At 41.6% G+C, this 20,701-nt stretch overlaps 1 pseudogene; it reads right to left on the bottom strand.

Annotated features, from left to right (window-relative positions):
- Positions 1 to 381: 381 nt before the first annotated feature.
- Positions 382 to 1,108, bottom strand: LOC121136333 (annotated as a pseudogene).
- Between the last annotated feature and the right edge of the window lie 19,593 nt (positions 1,109 to 20,701).

Below are 20,701 nucleotides of genomic sequence, written 5' to 3'. Positions count from 1 at the left end.
ATATAGCAACTTTGGAAAAGTATAAAAATACTAATCCTGTGAGTTACAGGTATAGACAAACAAGAGATCCTGGTCACTCAATGGCCCAGAAAATATTTTCAACAATATCATAGAAGAGAACTTTTCTGATGTATGGAAAGTGATGCCTATCACGGTCTAAGAGGCATTGCAGAAAACCAAATACACAGGATCAGAAAAGAAACTCCGTATTTTTTGTACTCAAAACAATAAATGTACAGAATAAATAAAGATGTTGAAGGCTGCAAGGAAGAAAAAGTGACTTACATTTAAAAAGGCAGCTCTTCTCTCTCTCTCTCTATCTATCTATCTATCTATCTCTATCTCTCTTTCGGGTAGCTGTGAAAACATATGGGCAACACCTTATTTCATCCGTCAAATAAGCCTGCTTATCTCGTCTTCCCTGTTGCCAGCATTGCCACCTTCTGCAAAACAACTTGTCTTTTTCTTCATTGCACCTCGTAGAGAAGATAATTCGAAAGGCCACAGGAAGTTATTCGCTTCCTTGAAGCATTTCCCAGATGTATAGATCTCATGAATTAGATTCTCCATGCAGATGATGCCGTATTTACCAAGAGATCGAACAATCAAGGAATTGTCTGTCGAGGCAATTTTCTTCTTATTGATTTTGCTTGTAGATGAGCTGGTTTATTGACTTCAGGTTGGGGCACCCCCATGCAATATATGGTTCCACAATCCTCAGCATGTTAATTGAAGCCTTGTTGAGTTTAACAAAGGTGCCATTGAAGATCTGACGAAGATGAAGCAGTTGCAACACCTTGTGGACCTTTGGGTTTTGATACCTCGGATTCAGATGACAAATGTCATTTTAGGTTCTGCCAGCACATAGAAGTTCCCAGCGTTCTTTGCCATCCTAGCCTTGCGAATCTCCATCTGGTCCATCTGCCTGTATTCCTTGTGGTAATGCTTTGCCTTTTCATAGATAAACTTCCTCCATGCCTTCCACAGTGTCTTCAGTGAAAACTTTTCTCGAAAGCTCTTTGCCTTCAACTCTGCAAAACCTTCGATTTTTCTTAGGGGTTTCTGGCACAGCAGGAACCTGCTTTTTCTTCTCCAGCAGAGCCTCCATGGTTCCAGGCAGAAAAAGGAGAGCACCTGTCTTATTTTTTTCAGTGGAGATCAATGAAAACTATAAGAAATTAGACTAATGATCTACAAGTTATTAAAAACCACAGATGCTGTCTTGGAATATCATACCACTCAAATTAAAAATAGTAATCCAGGGATATAGGAAAACTTTCCATGATAAAAAAAAACAGTTTTAAGGGACTGCAGAGATTGCTCAGCAGTTAGGAGAACCAGCTGCTCTTCCAGAGGATCCAAGTTCAATTACCAGCACCCACATGGATACTCACACATGTCAATAAACACAGTTCCTGGAGATCGAACACCCTCACATAGACATGAATGCAGGCAAAATGCCAATGCACATAACATAAAAATAAAATAAAAAACAAACCTTAAAAACAGATTTAAAAATTTATGACCACTAGAGGACACTAAAGGAGATCCAAAGACAAGGTTAAGCATACTCAAGAATGCACAAAGAATAAATAATTCCAGAACATTAAAATAAAAGTGGTACAATAAAACACAAAGCAACAATATGGTAGCAATTAACACACACCATTCATAATTCTTAATGGAACCAACTTTCCCATAGAAGTATAGGCTAATTGTATTAGAAAACAGGATAACAGATCAGACTTTTTTGCCTAAGAAACATAGCTCACAAAAAATCATAATTAGTACCTCAGGATAAAAGGATGAAAAAGGAAACATAAAGAAAATTAAACCAGGAAAAAAGCAGGAAATGCTATTCTAAATCTGACAAAGAAATCTTCAAGACAAAACTAGTCAGAAGAGAAAATAAGGGACACTTCACACTTAATTAAAGGTAAAATCCACAGTGTGTTACAACCTTAAATATATATACACCTGTCAAAGAAGGACCCAATTTCTATAGTAGAAGTGCTATTAGGCATAAAACAGCAGAATGATTCCTACACATTGATAGTGGATGATTTCTTTTTATTTCTTTTTTCATTTCTTTTTTCCACCAACCAGTTTCCACTCCCTTCTCTCCTCCTCTCTTTCTGTTCCCTCCTGCCACCTTCGGTGTAGCCCTAAATACATTCCTCCTTCATTCAGAAAGGAGCAACAGTGTGTGATTTCAATACTCTACTCTCACTAATAGGCAGGTCATCTGAAACAAGTAAACAGAGAAATTCTGGAGTTAAATGCATCATAAATAAAACGGACCTAAGAGATATCTTCAGAACGTTACATCCAAAGAGTAAGGAATAAATGTTCTTTTCCATGGAATGTTCCCCAAGTTAGACTATGTATTAGGACACAAAGAAAGTCTCAATAAATATAGGAAAATTGAGAGTACATCCCACATTCTGTCTGACACAATGGAATAATGCTAAATATCAACAGCAACTGAAACCACAAGAAGTACACTCATGGAAACTAACCACTACAGAACTGACTGGTCAAGGAAGAAATAAAGCAGGAAAAATTAAAACTTCCTACAACTGAAGGAAAATGAAAATAAAACATATCAAAATCTATGGAAAAAATGAAGGCAGCCCTAAGAAGAAAGTTTACAACACTGTATGTCTACATAATAGCTGTTGGGATCTCAAATTAGTAACTTAAGATGCACCTGCAGGCTTTAGAGAAAACAAAAACAAACAACACCTCTCAAGAAGAAATAATAAAAAGTAAAAAGTGGATGGGAAGAAACAATAAAAATCAGGGATAAAATTAATGAAGTAGAAATGAAAAAAAATTACAAAGAATCAATGAAACAAAAAGTGGGATAGGGCTTGAGGTCAGGGATGGTGATGCCTCCGGACGTTGCTTTGTTGAACAGGGTTGTTTTGGCTATCCTGGGTCTTTTGTTTTTCCATACAAAATTGATTATTGTTCTTTCAAGGTCTGTGAAGAATTGTGCTGGGATTTTAATGGGGATTGCATTGCATCTGTAGATTGCTTTTGGCAGGATTGCCATTTTTACTACATTGATCCTACCTATCCAAGAGCATGGGAGATCTTTCCATTTTCTGAGGACTTCTTTAATTTCTTTCTTTAAAGATTCAAAGTTCATACGATACAGGTCTTTCACTTGTTATAGTCCTGAAAACAGCTTGGTATTGGCACAAAAATAGACTGGTAGACCAATGGAATCGAATAGAAAATCCGGGTATTAACCCACACACGTACAAACATCTGATCTTTGACAAAGAAGCTAAAAATATACAATGGAATAAAGAAAGCATCTTCAACAAATGGTGCTTGCATAATTGGAGACTGGCATGTAGAAGAATGCAGATCGATCCATGTTTATCGCCATGCACAAAACTTAAGTCCAAATGGATCAAAGACCTCAACATAAATCCAGCCACACTGAACCTCTTAGAAGAGAAAGTGGGTGGTACCCTGGAACGAATTGGTACAGGAGACAGCTTCCTGAACATAACACCAGTAGCACAGACAGTGAGATCAACAATTAATAAATGGGACCTCTTGAAACTGAGAAGCTTCTGTAAGGCAAAGGACACAGTCAGCAAGACAAAAAGGCAGCCCACAGAATGGGAAAAATATTCACTAATCCCACATCTGACAGAGGGTTGATCTCCAAAATTTACAAAGAACTCAAGAAGCAAGACTCCAAAACACCAAAGGACCCTATTAAAAAGTGGGCTGCAGAACTAAATAGAGAGTTTTCAATAGAGGAGTCTAAAATAGCTGAGAGGCACTTGAGAAAGTGCTCAACATCCTTAGCCATCCAGGAAATGCAAATCAAAACAACTCTCAGATACCATCTCACTCCTGTCAGAATGGCTAAAATCAAAAACACCAATGACAATTTATGCTGGAGAGGATGTGGTGAAAGGGGGACACTCCTCCATTGCTGGTGGGAGTGCCAACTGGTTCAGCCACTTTGGAAATCAGTATGGAGATTCCTCAGAAAAACGGGAATAAACCTACCACAAGACCCAGCAACTCCACTCTTAGGCATATATCCAAAAGATGCCCATTCATACAACAAAGATGTCTGTTCCACTATGTTCATAGCAGCTTTATTTGTAATTGCCAGAACTTGGAAGCAACCTAGATGTCCCTCACCTGAAGAGTGGATAGAGAAAATGTGGTACATCTACACAATAGAGTACTATTCAGCAGAAAAAAATAATGGAATCATGAGATTCGCAGGCAAATGGATGACACTAGAAGAAACCATCCTGAGTGAGGTAACCCAGTCACAAAAAGAGAAACATCGCATGTACTCTCTCTTATATGGATTTTAGACATAGATCTGGGGAGTGCCAGCCTACAATACTATGGCCAGAGAGTCTGGGAAACAGAAACTTCATTCAGTGGCTGATGGAAGAAGAGGCACACTCCCACGGCTAAGCACTGAGCTGAACTCAAGAAAGCCAGTAACAGAGAGGGAGGACTGATGATCAAAGGGATTAAGACTGGACTGGTTTAACCCCCAGAAACAGCTGACCAGACAAAGGTTAACTCTTGAATCCCAGGCATCAGCCTGGGAAGCCAGCATGGGACTGATCAAGACCCCCTGAATCTGGGTGTCGGTGAGGAGGCCTAGGGAATCTATTGAGCCTTGGGCAGCAGATCAGTACCCATCCCAAGTATACACACGGACTTTGGACTCCCATAGAACAATGTGAGGTGCACTCTCAGCCCGAACTCTTGGGGAAGGGTCTAGGCCCTGCCCTATATGAAATGACAGACTATGTACACCCCCATGGAGGGCCTCACCCTCCCTGGGGAAATGAGGGGATAATGGGGTGGAGGGCTTGGGAGGAAGGGAGGGAATGGGAGAGGGACCTGGAACTGACTTGAGAAGCAACCTTTTTTCTTATCTAAATTTAAACTGGAAAATAAAATTTAAAAAAAAGGAACCAGGAAGGCAGATCAGTCTCTTTGGCACAATAAAAAACAGTGTTTCTGGGAAATGAAAAAAAAAAGAAGTGGGATAGGACATCCAGGGCTACACCAAGAAATTATGTCTAGGGAAGACAAACAAAAAGTTTAGCTAGACTGAGAAGCATTTAAGCAAATTAACAACAACAAAAAGAATACCCTGAATTAAGAGTCTGTGCTTTTCATCAGCTGGAGCTGAAGATTTTGCTGATTAACAAGAGATAAGAACCACTGAAGTGAACATTTGCTTTTCAGAGACAATCAATCTAGCCAAACTGGGCTGAAGCATCAGCTGTGATTAAGAACAGGCCAGTATCACTGAGGCAAAATCTTCTGGGGAGTGTTATCATTAGCACACAAAAGCCATAGTCCAGAGGGGGCCAGGATGTACCTTGTGCTGACTATTGTACTTAGTAATGTGTAAGGTCTTCCTAGGTTATTGTTTTTAAAGGTATGAAAGTGTTATGGAGAACAGTTGAGGCATTGTCCCATGTGACAAGGTTAAGGTCACTGAACCGAGCTCAGGAGAGGCTATTGGTAAAGGCGCAGCCCAGTTGTAGCAGGGACCCTAGTATTTTGGAGAAGCCACACCCAAAGGATGACCACCAAACACTGTAGATCAGTGCTGGCCTGAGCTTAAGAAACAAGCTGTGTGTGCTGCTTAAATTAGAACTGGAGAAATGAGCCCTTTGGACCACAGAAGACTGATTTTGAACAGTACACTGTTGGACTTGGGTTTAGTTTTGACTCAATTATGACTGTGTTGTGATTCATTCATCTCTGAGTAAGAAAGTATTTAACTTATTATTGGTATTATAGGAGCCTACAGATGAAAGACTTAAGATTTTTAGAGAGACACTGGAATTTTAAAGACTTGAAATTAGGAGAGATTTTTGGATATTTTAGAGATGCTAAAAGAGACTTTGGATGTTTTAAAGAGACATAACTTTAGAGTGTTTGAGTTTTTATTTGAGTTTACACTGGGAATTTTAAAAGTTGAAAGGTGTGATACTGACATCTTCGGGGGGGGGTGATGAGTACAAAGGAAAGGTCCACATTAAATAGAATTGTGACTGTGTGTCAACTTGATAAGGGGTCAATTGTGAGGCACAGTTTTATGTCAACTTTACACAAACAATGTAGAGTCATTTGGGAAGTACCCTGTCACAATTATATTGCTATGAAGAGACACTGGCCACAGCAACTCGTAGAAGAGAAAGGATTTCACTGTCAGAAATCCCATGAATATTTTCCCTAGTGTACAAATGGACCTTGGGAGCCCACTCCCCATGGAGGTCCATGTTCTCAACCTATATATATGGGGGAGGGAGGGCCAAGGGCCTCTCCCTAATGATGTGACAGACTAATGGATGGGGGTAGTATGGGGAGGATGGGGGAGTCAGTAGGGGTTATGGGACGATGGGAGGGAGAGAGAACTGGGATTAATATGTAAAATAACATTGCTTCTAAACAAAAAAGAGAAAGAATTTAATTGGAATCTTATTTCTACTTTTGTTTATATGTTTACTACACAACATAAGACAAAGTTTCAAACCCAAGCATCTATTTGAGATCTTTGCTGCTTCTTCATTGAAGAAACCCCATTCCTTCCATGTGATACAAGGCTTTAGCACTCTCTTCACCATCTTTGCCTATGTCTCCATTTTTCCATTTGTACAAATTTATATTTCCATGGTGTACCCAAACTTGTCTTTTAGAAAACTTGGTATTGCAATAGACTGTGGTGCCTACTTCGTACGTTTAAAACTGTGATGCAGTTTCCCTTCTCTCCTATGATTTTTCCAAGAGGGGTCTCTTTTGGGGTGTCTTAGTCTCATTAATAAAATAAGTTTGTTGTCTCATTTTCTCTCTGTTTCCATGAATGGCTCCTCACAAAATGCCCCAGCTACCTAATAAAGTGACTTCAGGGGAGGGGATCTACTTTGTATTTGATACCCATTAAACAGCACCTGATTAGCAGATGATATCTTAGGGATCCTTAAAAGACACCCACATGTGAGAATATGAAAGGTCCCAGTTCAGACTTTTCATCTGTTTTTTTCTGGGGATGAGATTAGGGATTCCTGGTTTATCTTGTTTTTATGGGAGCCAATGGAGTATATTTCAGGGCATAGTGTGCTAGGTCGTGATGATTATGATGAGTGATATGATTGTCTCCTGAGTCTGTGAGTGTTGGATATTTACAGTAGCTGACCTCCCTCTGGGGCTGTCCCAGAGGGATGGGAAAAGAAGAGCATGAGTCAACTCACCTACCATGTACTTGCTTCATAATCCTCGTATGGATTAGACCTTGCCAAACGTTTAAAATGAAACCCATACTGCTACCCTCTGAGGCTGCCTCTCCCATTAACTTCCTTTTGCTGTGAGGCTTTGAATTTTGAAGAGAAGTCTGTCTCCCAGCAGTTACTTCCCAGATATTGGCTGTTTTCTGGGGATCACATCCAGGTGAGAGCAGCAAGTGTGGTGTCTGGCAGTGTCTTTTGTGTTTCTTCCTTGGTTCCTTCCCTAGTCTAAGCTCAGACTCAGCAAAGGAACTGCAATCCAGCCTGTGCTTACAATTAGAATATGAAGCAGTTGGGAAAAGCAATTGTGCTCCTGATATTGGGTGAGATCTTTATGGACTAAAAGGAATGGCTACCTGTGCTTGAGAATGCTGGACAGAGGCCTCCAAGTTGGCAGGCCAGCTGTTCTTTATTCAAGATGTCCAGGAAAGATTTGTGGTGTTATCTTGTTTTGACAGTTACTCAGCCTTTATGTGGAGTTTGTGTTGGGGGTATTAAAGGTGTTGGGGGTTACTATGTTCAGTGTGGTTTCCCAAATCTAGATGTCTCTTCTTTTCCCTTTCTCTTTTATAGGAAAAAGGGAGAGGGAGAGAGGGAGATATTCTCTGTTTAGCTCTGGCTGTCCTAGAATTCACTCTGTAGACCAAGCTGGCCTTAAACTCTCAGAGATATGCCTGCCTATGTCTCCTAAGTGTTAGGATTAAAGGTGTGCACCACCACTTCCTTGCTTTGTTAATATTTCCCTAAACAGGTGTGAGAAGTTTACAAAAGATTAAAGAGAGTCTGGGCACTGAATGTCCAGAATACAGACAGCATCACAAACTTAGGTTTAGGTTTTGCCACTGCTCTAAATATATTATAGGTGAGTTTGGCCCACCCCAATATCCATCCCATGTGTGATATGCTGGAGCACATAAAGGGACTGGCCCTGCAGACCCAAATCTGCAGGATCTCCATGACACAGGGCAACAGCAGGATAACCCAGAGGAGTTCCAGTGAGGGCCCAGCATAGAAAGCAGAGTTCTCAAACCAGACAGACCAATGACTCCCTGCAATGAACACTTGTGTGTAAAAATATATGGACAAATGGGCTTACTGCGTGACTCAGCATATCATGCTACAGCTTCCATGGCAAGTCCCTCCCCTTTTTTCCTTTTGTCTCTTAATGGGGGAAGGGATGCAAGGGCAGAGGGTAGCTACACAGGGATAGGAAATAAATGGGATTGAGATGCCTGATGTGAAAGGCAAAGTGAATGAATAAAAAGAACCTACATGGTGAATCACAACCACCTTTAACTACAATTCCAGGAATCTGACATGCTTTTCTAGTATCAGTGGGCTCTCTATGGTGACATACATACATACACACATACATACACATATATACACATGCATACATACATATATATGCACACATATATACACACACATACATAAATACATGTACACATACATACATAGACACACATATACATACAGAATATATGCATAAAGGGAAAATACTCATTCATATAAAATGAACATAAATAAAAATACATGACTGATATTTCTAACTGGTCTCCCCAGCATGGGGTCGGCACTCTCACAAGGCAGCTCATGTTCCTAAGGCCACAGAAGTAGAATAGCTTCCTTAAGGTGGCATGCCTGTCTCCCTGAATTCTGTCATTCTATTGGGTGCTTGTATCGCAGAACACGGGCACTTGTGGGAGGGGTGCTATAAATAGAAAGTAGGAGCCCTTGGGCTTCACTACTAGAAGACTCTTGCAGTAGTTATTTTAGGAGGACCTAGAAAGCCATGATGGAGATAGGAAGTAAAATGAAACAGAGTGTGGTATTTATACTTATGATCCCAGCACTTGGGAGGCAGAGGTAAGACAATCATGAGTTAGAGGACAGATCTGGTAAAATAAACTCTATCTAAAAAATAAAAATTAAAAATCAAAATTCACACAAATCTCAAAACCACTAGATAGCCATGGTTTATAATCTGGCATTCATAATTTAAAACAAGCAGGTAAGAATATTAATTATGTATATGGAATGATGAGCTGAGATTTAAAGACTACTTTGTGTCTTTTCGTTGCCTGGGGAGTGAACCTGGGCCTTTTGCATATACTGGCCAAGACTTTGGTTAAGTATTGAATGTCAGTCTTTTAAGGACTAGATCATGCCTTCTGGGTGTGTTAATTTTTAAAACTGAAGTTTTAAAATTAAAAGTAGATAATGGGGTAGGTATTTGTATGCATTGCAACTCAGAGAGAAAGGTATCCTGGCAGTCCAGAGTCAAAAAATACCACAAAGTCATGGTAAGCACAGAAGCTTACAGCTCTGGGCAGGTGTAACAATTCGGCTCTTCCCAGGGAGGGTTTTCCCAGCAGAGCTGTTACTGCTCTGCTCCGCTCCACTCTGGAGAAGAATTACACTTCTAACACCCCCACAAACACACTGAGGGAACATTTCCTCAGCGAAAGTGTTGCATTCTGATTTGCTTTGCTCTGATCCATTTCAGTGAAAGTTGTTACAGCTAGGCTCTGCTCCTGCAAACGTGTCACACCCCACAACAAATCTCCCTCAAGAGGTTTATTGGGAAGGAAAATTCCAGGATGGTGACTGCCTCTAGGATGAGAAGAGGCAGTAAACCGAATAGGGTATGGTGTTTATAGGACTTCTTGGGAAGGGGCTATGGAGCATGTATTGCTGTTTTTTGTTGCCTGATTCTGGGGCAAGGACAGGGATTGGTGGGATTTTGTGCTCAGGGATCTCAGAGATTGGTGGTGTTTAATGCTCAGGGATTGGTGCAATTCTTCAGCCTGATTTGGGGCAAGCTCAGGTATTGCTGTGACTTCAAGCCCTGGTCCTGGTGTCAAGTCAGGGGCAGAGTGTTTTTTCCTTGGACTTTTTTAGCCCACAGTATGGAAAACAAAAAAAAATGGGTAATAAAATACATGTAGCCCGTAAGTACAAAGTAGGGGCTAATATAATAATTGTATGTCTTTTTCTGTTCAGCTTTCCATTTTGGGGGAGTTTCTGACTTCTTGCTTTCCTTCCACTTACCTTAATAAGGCAGATGCTTCCATTTCTGACTTGGGACCTCTCAGTAAGAGCATAGCATGTTCCTGCTCCAATGTAGCCTGGTTGTTCATTTGCATTTCTTGCAGTGAGTTAAATTTTCATACTGTGATTTCTCTGATTACTGATTCGTCTGTATGTTCTTTACCACCACTGAAAATACCTTTGTCTCTAGAAAGACCTGGTAGGTTGACCAGCCTTGCAACTACTCAGGCCCAGAACCAGAGCTATGAGTTGGCCCACTTCAACATCCACCCCATCTGTGATCTGCTGGAACAGGTTAAGGGACCAGTCCTGAAGACTCAAATCTTCAGGATTTCCACAACAAAGGGCAAGAGCAGGGTATGCAAGAGGAGTTCCAGTGAAGGCCCAGTATTGATAGCGTAGCAGAAACCAGAGACCTTGAACCAAACCAATGACTCTTTGCAATGAACACTCGAGAGTAAAATGTATGGATAGAAGGGTTTATTTGTAACCCACTGTGTCACACTATAGCTTCCATGGCAAGAAGTTTTCCCCTTTTTGTCTCTCTCCACAGAGCATTGTTTAGCTAATCATGTTTAAGGACAAACCACCTGCTTTGACATGAAAAAAGACACTCCTGGAAGAAACATGTATTTGTTTATAGTCTATTAGTCCTTAGTTTACATCATCTTTGTAAGGTACATATCCATAATTTCAGTGTATTCATTACTTCCCTATTGCTGTGATAAAACATCATAGCCAAGGTAACGTACAAAAGGAAAAATGTATTTGGGTCTTACAGTCCATGATGGCAGAGTGGAGGCACCACCCATGATGAGCTGGACCCTCCCACATCAAGAAATGCCCCAAAGATTTGCTGACATGCCAGTCTGACAGAGGGATTTTCTCAGTTGAAGCTTCCTCCTCTCAAATGACCCTAGCTTGTGTCAAGTTGACAAGAAACTAACCAGAACAGTGATTTAGCCACATTTATTGAAGGGCCATCCACAACACTGCCTATTTCCTGGGACTGGGAAAATACCAGAAATTGAAGGAGCAAAGCCTGCAATATCATATGCATGACACATTTTGTGACTTAGTCCAATCTTTGTGCTTATATTCTTCCCATTGTAAAGTGTAGTTTTCCTTCTTGAGAGCTGAGTCAAGATGATCTATCCAGGTGGTTGCTGCTATTACCAATTTTAAAAGTAGAAGGAGGAGGAAGAACGTTATGTGTATTTGCTTAACAGATGAAATAATGCCAGTTCCCTGGTTTCAAACAGGCTAATCTTGTTGTTCAATAAGCATTATTTAAAAGAACGTATTAAACATTAGTCCCAGCTTACTTAGAAGAACTTGGCAGTGTGCAGCAAACATGCAATTGCAATTCTGTACTCTTTCCTTTTCCCTATATTTGCTTTCTGCTACATGATGCCAATTTTGATACTGGACACACTTGGAACTTACTTCATTAACTAGTTCCTTAGTATGTCAGAATATCCTGGAGATGCAGGATCAAAAATTGGAGCAGCTGGTGTAGCAAGAAGGAAATTTACAAAGGACATTTTGGTTGACTTCTGAAAGAGCAGTTGCAGCAGCAGGCTTCTGTGCAGACAGCTGAAGAACCTGCAGTGCTCTGGAGGACAGGGGAGGTGAGCTGATCACAGAAGCATATTGCCTGACTTAAGGCCACGGTCCCCAAGGAAAGCTATGAGGACACTGGCTGGACCTTTAGTCCTGTGCTTGTGGCTGAAGCTGAACTGTGAGTGAGACCACTGGGAAAACAAGGCATTTTTGGTAATGCATATTATCAGTGTGAGGACCAGAGAGGTTCTTCCAAATTGCCTGAAATCACTGTGTGAGGAAAAGCAAAGTCTGGGGAATGGTGATCTCATGGTCTTCCTGCTGTTGCCTTTTGCACAAGTATGAGCAGAGGTGAGCAGGTGGAGCAGGAGACTTCTCTCCTGAGTGTCCAGGAGGGAGGAAGTGCCTTTATCAACTGCACCTACACAACCACTGCTCCTTCTTTCTTCTCCTGGTACAAACAAGAGCTTGGGCAGGTCTCCAGTTGCTCATGAATGTTCTTTCAAATGTGGACATAAAAGTAGAACAAGGACTGATTGTCCTATGGAATAAGAAGGACAAACATCTGTCCCTGAACCTTGCAGCTGCCCATCCTGGGGACTCAGTCACATTCTTCTGTGCAGCAAGTGCACAGTGCTCCCCATGCACACTCTGCCAGGCATAAAACTGATACCAGGAGAAAAACTTTAAAAATTTTTTGAAATAGAAAATTTTTCCATCTTGTAGTTTAGTATATGAACAAAACCCAAGAGTTAGCTTCAAGTTGACCTAAGAACATTTTGAAGAAAATTTTACTTAACATGAATAGTGATACATCCAGTTCTTTTATTGTACAGGACTGTTTTAGCTATCCTTTTTTATTTTTCTAGGTGATTTTGAGTATTGCTCTTTCAACATCTGTAAAGAACTGGAATGGGTTTTTGATGGGGATTGTGTTGACCCTGTAGATTACTTTTGGCAGAAGGCCAATTTTTATCATGTTAATCCTTCCAATCTATGAGCATGGGAGAGCTTTCCATCATCTGATATCTTCCTCAAATCTTTTTCTTCAAAGACATGAAATTCTTGTCATGCAGGTCTTTTACTTGTTTGGTTAGAGTTACCACAAGTTATTTTATATTATCTGTAGCTATTGTATAGGATGTTATATCCTTGGCCCAAACATCCTTTGTACATAGGAGGGCTACTGAATTTTTGAAGTAATCTTGTATCCAGCTACTTTGCTAAAGGTATTTATCAGCTGTAGGATTTCCCTAGTAGAATTTTTGGGTCACTTATGTCTACTCTCATATCATTATGGATGCCTTCTTCAGAGTGTGGCCATCTGCATGTGGGCATTTCTCCTTTTCCTGGGATCACACAACTCTCAGCCATATTCTTCTCTGATCCTGTTTGTTTTATTCAGATCCAGTAATTAGAGTACATACTACTGTCTCCCATTTTATGTGTTCTTACTATTCACTTTCAGTAAAACTTTAGTCGATGCTTATGAATTTATTTTGAACTTAGTTATAGAAATCTAATAAATAGCATATGAGAAGAAATTGCTTATTTAGAGGTTTGGTCTCCATGACATATCACTTTTAAATGAGTCACCTTTAACCCTCACTCTATCTAGACTCTCATGTTTTTGGACCATGTTGCATTTCCTCCACCAGGAACTAAAGAAGTGAAGGATGTTACTTCTGTGAGATTTTGTCGAGTTAGAAGGCCTGAACTCTCATCCAGTGGCTGATGGAGACAGAGGCAGACACCCACAGCTGTGAACCATATTGAACTCCTGGAACCCAGTTGCAAAGAGGAGTGATGACCAAGGGAATCGAGATCAGGCTGGTGAAATCTACAGAGGCAGCTGACCTAAACAACGGGCAATACATGGACCCCAGACTAATGACTGGGGGACAACATGGGACTGAACCTGGGTGACAGAGAGGAGGCCTTGGGAATCTGTGGAACCTTGGAAAGTGGAGTAGTATTTATTCCTGGCATGCAGAGGGTATCTGGGAGCCCATGCCACATGGAGGGATGATCTCTTAGCCTGGACATATGGGGAAGAACCTGGGCCATTCCCAGAATGATGTGAGGGACTCTGGAAATTCCTCATGGAGGCCCTTGCCCTCTCTGGGGAGTGGAGGGGGCATGGACTGGGGGCAAGGGGTTGGGAAGATTGGGAGTGGGGGAGGAGGGGAGGGAGAGGTTACTGAATGTGACATGCATAAAAAGTTAAATAAAAATTATGGGGAAAAATGAAGGCCTGAAGTCACATTTGTTGATGGTGTTGGTCCACTAGGGGGCACTACAGGCTTCACAGAAATAGCTTTCTGATGTGCCTAAATGGTTTGACAGTTAAAGAGACCAGAGAACATGTGAAGTTGTCAGTCACAGATAGCAAAGTTTATTCCTGGTCATTGGCTTTGCAATTCTATGGGACTATAAATCATGTGGAGCCTAAAATTACACTGTGAAAATCATTTTTGAGGAGAGATAAGGAACTAGAATTTTATTGATTAAGACAATGTCTGAAGCTCAATAGAAGACACCTTACTTACTCTGTGACTTCCAGGTTTAAAATTTTATGAGAACAGCCGGACTTCACTGATCCAGGAACTATTTCGATAGCTGCATCTAAACTTTCCATTATCTCCTCTCAGACTAGTAGGAACAAGAATAATTGGTTGAGAGAAAAAAAAAGCAATAAGTCACAAAACCAGAAGAAACATTATAGAGAACACCACTGAACTTGACCAGCAGTGTGTGGGTCTGCAGGGTGCAGAGAAGGGACTGGAGAAGAAGGGTAGAGACAGAAAATGACTCAGGGTGAATGCTGTTTGAAGAACCCACTTGTTTTAACAGCTGGAAATTTCGTTGGAAACATTCCTTTGCAGATGGTGACCTGCTGATTTCAAGAGAGTGTATTTAGTCCTCAGCAGATATTGCACTTCATTAAGAGTTTTGATATAACAAATTGGCGATTTCTGTCAATTTATAGAATTTAAGGAAGAGCTTACTCTCTCTATCCCGGTATGTTCTGTTATGTTAGTAAATCTTGGCTCTTTCCTGATACATCATCTCCTCCTCACATTTTCCCTCAAATATTTTGTACTTTAACTGTTAAAACAAACAAACAGGGATGAGTGTTGGTAGTGCATGCCTTTAATTCCAGCACTCGGGAGCAGAGGCAGGCAGATCTCTGTGAGTTCAAGGACAGCCTGGTCTACAGAGAGAGTGGCAGGACAGGCTCCAAAGCAATACAGAGAAAACCTGTCTCGAAACAAACAAACAAACAAACAAATAATCCTCTTCAGTTTCAAGCTTTAGGTGGCATGGCCTCCTGTTCGCTGCAGAGTTTTCATCCACAGCTCTGGAGCAGTTACTGTGAGGCCTCACTGGGCTGCTGTGAGCTTGGTTTTCTATCAAGATGAAAAATCTCAGATTTTCTTGGTGCCTGGCAAATGAGGGAGAGCCTGCTGCCTACAAGCTAGACATTGTCTGGAGCTGGGCTAAGAAACCTCAGCAGTTTGACAGGATCCATGGAGACCAGCCAGGGAGCTGTGCTGGGGCTGCTCTGGGCGCAGGTTTGCTGTGAGTTGTGGCTCTCTCAGATGGGTTAGGTGTGATCCACAGTTGACAGAGGGAATGGGCTGAACTGAGGCGATCCAGAGCTCCTCATGGCTGTCTCCGGGGATATAGAACACGCTGGAACCTGCAGAATGATGTCCCCATCATATGGTTTTTTTGGGGGGGTGGTTTTTCCTTTCTCTAAGCAGGGGTGAAAGGGATGCAGGTGGAGCAGAATCCTCTAGCCCTGAGTCTCCAGGATGCAGCGGGCTCTGCTCTGAGATGCAATTTTTCTCTCACCACGACAAATACTCAGTGGTTCAGACAGAATCCCGGGGGAAGTCTCATCAAACTTTTTTTCATGGCTCCAGGAACAAAGGAAAATGGGAGGTTAAAGTCAGCATTGGACTCCAAGGAGCACTATAGCACCCTGCATATCAGGGAAGCCCGGAGGTCTCGGGCACCTACCTCTGTGCTGCAGAGGCACAATATTCCCAGCAAGCCTAAGGCCTGGCCCCAAACTGCATCTGGGTGTGCAGCTACAGCCCTGACACAGGGAAACTCTGAAGGAGGTTTTTGCACAACTCTGGGGATCCCAGCTTATGCTATATCTCTGTGTCTTCCACTAGCACTTGATTGTTCCGTATTGCTGTGTCACATTATTATGCCCTTTCCTTACAGATCTCCATTTTTAGGAACAAATTCTCATGCAGAGTAGTGGAACAAGCGACAAAGTTCAGAGTACTGTCAGGGAGATCCATTGGCACAGTGTTCACTACTCCAAATTATTGTTCTAGAAAGGATCTAAAGAGACTTTCTGTTCAGAGAACAGAAAAGAGATGACGTAATGTTCCAGTCAATTTCAGGTTCTGATTTTTCAGAAAGAATGAGATATGTCCTATTGTAGGCCATGCCCTTTTATATGGTCTCTGGGTGCTCTGTAGACCTCCAGAATTAGCAATGATCCACTTTGTTAGTGAATTGTAAAAAAATGAGAGCAAATAAATGGGCCTGAATGCATAACATCCAGGACAGTTGTTCCAAATCTTTTACAGTTTAGAAATTCTCATTCTGAAAATGGAAAGCTTGAGGTCTCATTACAATGCAAATACCCACAGCCTGGGAGGTAGAGGTAAGTTTCAAATGAATCAAGTATGAACAGCAGGATGGTGTTTTCCCGCTTTATTAGTTCTTTGAGACTTTCATATAATGCACTCTGATCATATTCACGTCACCACCAATTCCCAGCAGATCCACTTCTTCTTCTACCCAGCTTCTCCCAAAATGAAACAGAACCTTCAAGTACAGTTTCTGCTGTCCATAACTCTAGGATGTGTGGCCTTCACTGGAGTGTGTTCGACCTACTGGAGCCACACCCCTAAAGAAAACAGATTCTTCACTCTCCTAGTAACTATCAGGTGCCAACATGACCTAATTTATGCTGGAATTTTTTGTAAGTTGGGCTTGTGTAGGTCTTGTACATGCTGTTCCAACTGCATTGGGATCATTTAAATTAATTATCTTTATAACTGAAGATTCAGTGGTAAAATGCATGAGTGGTAATTCTAAGTAACATTTAAATTATATTGGTTTGAGTGAAAATTGACCCCATATCTGCATGCTTTGTTGCCAGTTGATGAACTGTTTGGAAAGTGTTAGGGATCTATGGCCTTGTTGGAGGAACTGTGGGAATAGGTATGTCACTGCAGGTGGGCTGTGAGGTAAAAAGTACACACCAGACCCAGCAGTCTCTTTCTTTGCCTGCTGACTACTAATCAGTATGGAAATCTCTCAGCTACTTCTCATCCCATGCTGGCCAGCTGCCATGCTCCAGGCCATGATGACAACCGACTTATCCTCTGAAATTTAAAGCAATCCCCTAATTAAATTTCTTCTATAACTTTGGTCATAGTGTGTCTCTTTACAGGAATATTTCTTTTGAAGTTTACATTTCTAAGAAGCACCTGACATTATCCAAGTAGATAACTTTAAAAGGAGTTGCTAACAAAACAACATTTTATACACTAGTGAGTGAAACTGTACAGGATGAAGCCAGAAAAATCTCTGGTTATCATACACCTTTGCACCAACACTAACAGAACAATACCAGTATTATTATTTTTTTTGTATTTTTCATACAATATATTTTGATTATATTCTTTCCCTCCCTCAAGTCCTCCAAGATCCTCCCATCTCCCTACTAGCCCAACTTGATGTTCTCTTAAATAATTTTCAAATTGAAACCCACTAAAGCATAACAACAACAACAACAAAAGCATACACACAAAATTGCTTTTTGTTGGTCAACTACTACTAAACTTGAGGACTGCCTTGGAATGTGGTTAATATTTCTATTGTCATTTCACCTGAGAAAACAAATTTTCCTGATCCTAGCACATATCAAAATGCTCCTGGGTTAGGGATGGGACTTTGTGTCCACTTCCTCTTCTGGGATTTTGTATGACTTGAGTTTGTTCATGTCTTATGCATGCTTTCACAGTCTCTGTGAGTGTGTATGTGCATAAGCAATGTCTTCAGAGAATATTGTTCAGAGACAAGTACGATGTATTGAAGTGAACTCAAGCTGGTCATGGTCAGTGCTGGTTTATAATCTTGTAATCTCAGCCATCGGGATGCTGAAATATAGTGAATCATAAGTTAGATGCCAGCCTAAATTTCATGGCAAGATTAGTTTTAATTCAATGAGATGGAGTGTGTCAGTTCTTACAAAAGCAAATGAAAGACAAGAGGTGATCAGAAATGGTTCTGCTGTACAAGTTTGATGCAATCTGTGTAAAACCTCAATACACCCCCCTTTTTTGAGACTCAGAAGGTCACCTCAGTGGAAAATTCCCCAAGGTCCCTTCCCCTAGGCAGGGAACAAGGTCTGATTAGAATGAACATCTGGTCCAGAGCGCTGATACTGTACACCAGCAGGCTATAGAGATAAGTGTAATTCTGACCTTGTAGTTTCTCCAGGAAGGATGAGTTATGCCCGAGTTCTAACAATACCCCTATTGCTTGCCTAGATCTGCTCCTGCAGTAGCTCCACTTCTTAAATACCCCTACTAATTTGCTTGCCAAAAGTATGTATATAAAAAGAAAACTGTCCTAGGGCCTGGCGCGTTAAGTTAGCTGAGCTGCTGAATTGCCCACAGACGCCTGTGTAAACAATAGACCTCTTGCGGTTTGCATCCAACTGTCTGGTTATTGAGCTCGGGACATCATCGGGGTATTCAGCCTGAAGCCTGCTTACTTCAGGTCTTTCATCTGAATGTATTCTAACTTTGAACCAGCCTTTCTGCAATATTCTTTGTAGGGCTTATGCTGTGCATGTATTATTAGTTGTGACTAGGCATCCCATGGTTGTTCTCTGCAGTTAAACAGTTGTGTTTTCTTTTATGGTCTCCTGCTACTGAAAAAAGAATCTTCTATGATAAGGTGCATTTATTTGTGGGCATGAGGACAAGCTTTTAGAATGCAGTTAGGGATTTTATTGCCTTAGGAAAATGGCAGTGAGAGGTTCTCTTTTAGAGTTCATGATCACTCCAGCCATGAATGGTTGGATGCCCTGGCCAGCAGGGCACAACAAAGGTCGAGCCCAGAGAAGCCTGAAATGAGGAGACAGGAAACACGAGAAATGGACAGAAAGACAGGCTTCCTGATCAAGCTGTAAAGTTTTATTTTTCTCAGGCACATTATATAGTGGTTAGGCAGGAGGCTAGGTAAGGCAGGGTAATCAAAGAGAGGGGTTGTTGCCTAGTAATCAGACCACAGAATGTTGTTAGTCATGGGTCACTGAAGGTGAGCAGGTGAAGATAAGCAGGATGTTAGCAGGGTTAAGAGGTCACAGAATGAGGGATTGTTAATGACCTAACTATGGAATGTTCTCTCATTTGCTATCACCTATTCCTGTGAGCCCAAGTTCTATTTATCAGGAAGTTGGGGAGGGAAGAGGTTGTTTAGCTGCTTAACTGAATAATGTTCTTTCTTCAGCTATCTTCCTGTTGATTCATTAGTGGATGAGTGAAGGTTAACTGGCTGCATGTGTGGGCCTTTGGCAGCCTTCAAGGTTTAGTTATAATGATTACTCCTGGTAGTTGGAGTTGACAGTAACAGGCATGAATTCTCTCGCATTGAGTGGCATGTAAGTCCAACTCGGTGGTTGTTAGTTATGTTCAACATATAAGTGTCACTATTGAGGATGTGTGTGCTGGTCATTGCTGTGGTTCATAGATATCATAATTGGATAGGACTATTGACTGGCGTTTTCCCTTGGCAGGTTTAACATATCTTTGGATACTACGAAAGCTAGTCTTTAGGAAATAGACCCCTAGGTCAGTTGTGTCACGTCTGCTGCGCGGCCTGTGTCCGAGAACGTGCGGAGGGTGTCGGGTATTGAAAAGACAGAGACTCGTTCAATGATATAAAGAGAACTTTAAACAGGCTCCAAAAAGGTTCAAGAAAACCTCCTAAGAAAAGCTCCCACCAGAGAAACTTCTGCTCTCTCCTCTACCCTCGCTGGTTCTGCTCTGACACCAGAGGTGGATGTGTGTGGGTTTTTGAAGGTGCGGTTAGTCTCTGGACAAGGTCGAGGTCAGGGCGGTTTCCGTGGGAAGGCCTTTCCCAGGAACTTATTGTATCATTTTTAGTAAACAGGTTTTTACTAAACATTGTCTTACAGCTGCCTACTCCCAGGCAGAAGGGGAAGTGGCCAGGAACTTATTGTATCGTTTTTAGTAAACATGTTTTTACTAAACATTGTCTTATAGCTGCCTACTCCCAGGCAGAAGGGGAAGTGGGTCTCTGCTCAAGGTCTGGTGTTCCCACAATTCACCCCTTTTTATTTTCAAATGAGGCACTCCTGGCTTAGGTCAAGTAGGGTCACCCTCCCTTTCCCGTCTTTGGGGGACCTTGAACCCCTGTTTTAGGTGGGAGGGGTCTTCCCCACAGGTTGCCCGTCATCGGAGATACCCCAACCTTAAATCATCTGTAACCAACCTTCATGGCTATCGGGATTGCCATGGGCTAAGCTAAGCAATACTTGGTTACGGATCTCTTGTCTCTGGAACAAGGCACGTTTGAGCTTGGCATAAAGCCAGAATGCCTACCGCCACTGCCACCATTTCCAGGACCCCCATTGACATAGCGCCTCTCCATCACCATACCCATCACCAGATCTGGGCCATAACATTCTACCAGCCTTCATCTGTTACAAGGGTAAC

Source organism: Mesocricetus auratus, unplaced genomic scaffold, assembly GCF_017639785.1.
Source record: "Mesocricetus auratus isolate SY011 unplaced genomic scaffold, BCM_Maur_2.0 Super-Scaffold_100066, whole genome shotgun sequence".
Taxonomy (NCBI): domain Eukaryota; kingdom Metazoa; phylum Chordata; class Mammalia; order Rodentia; family Cricetidae; genus Mesocricetus; species Mesocricetus auratus.
Note: the sequence above shows the minus strand (reverse complement) of the source record. Positions and strands in the feature narration are given on the sequence as shown.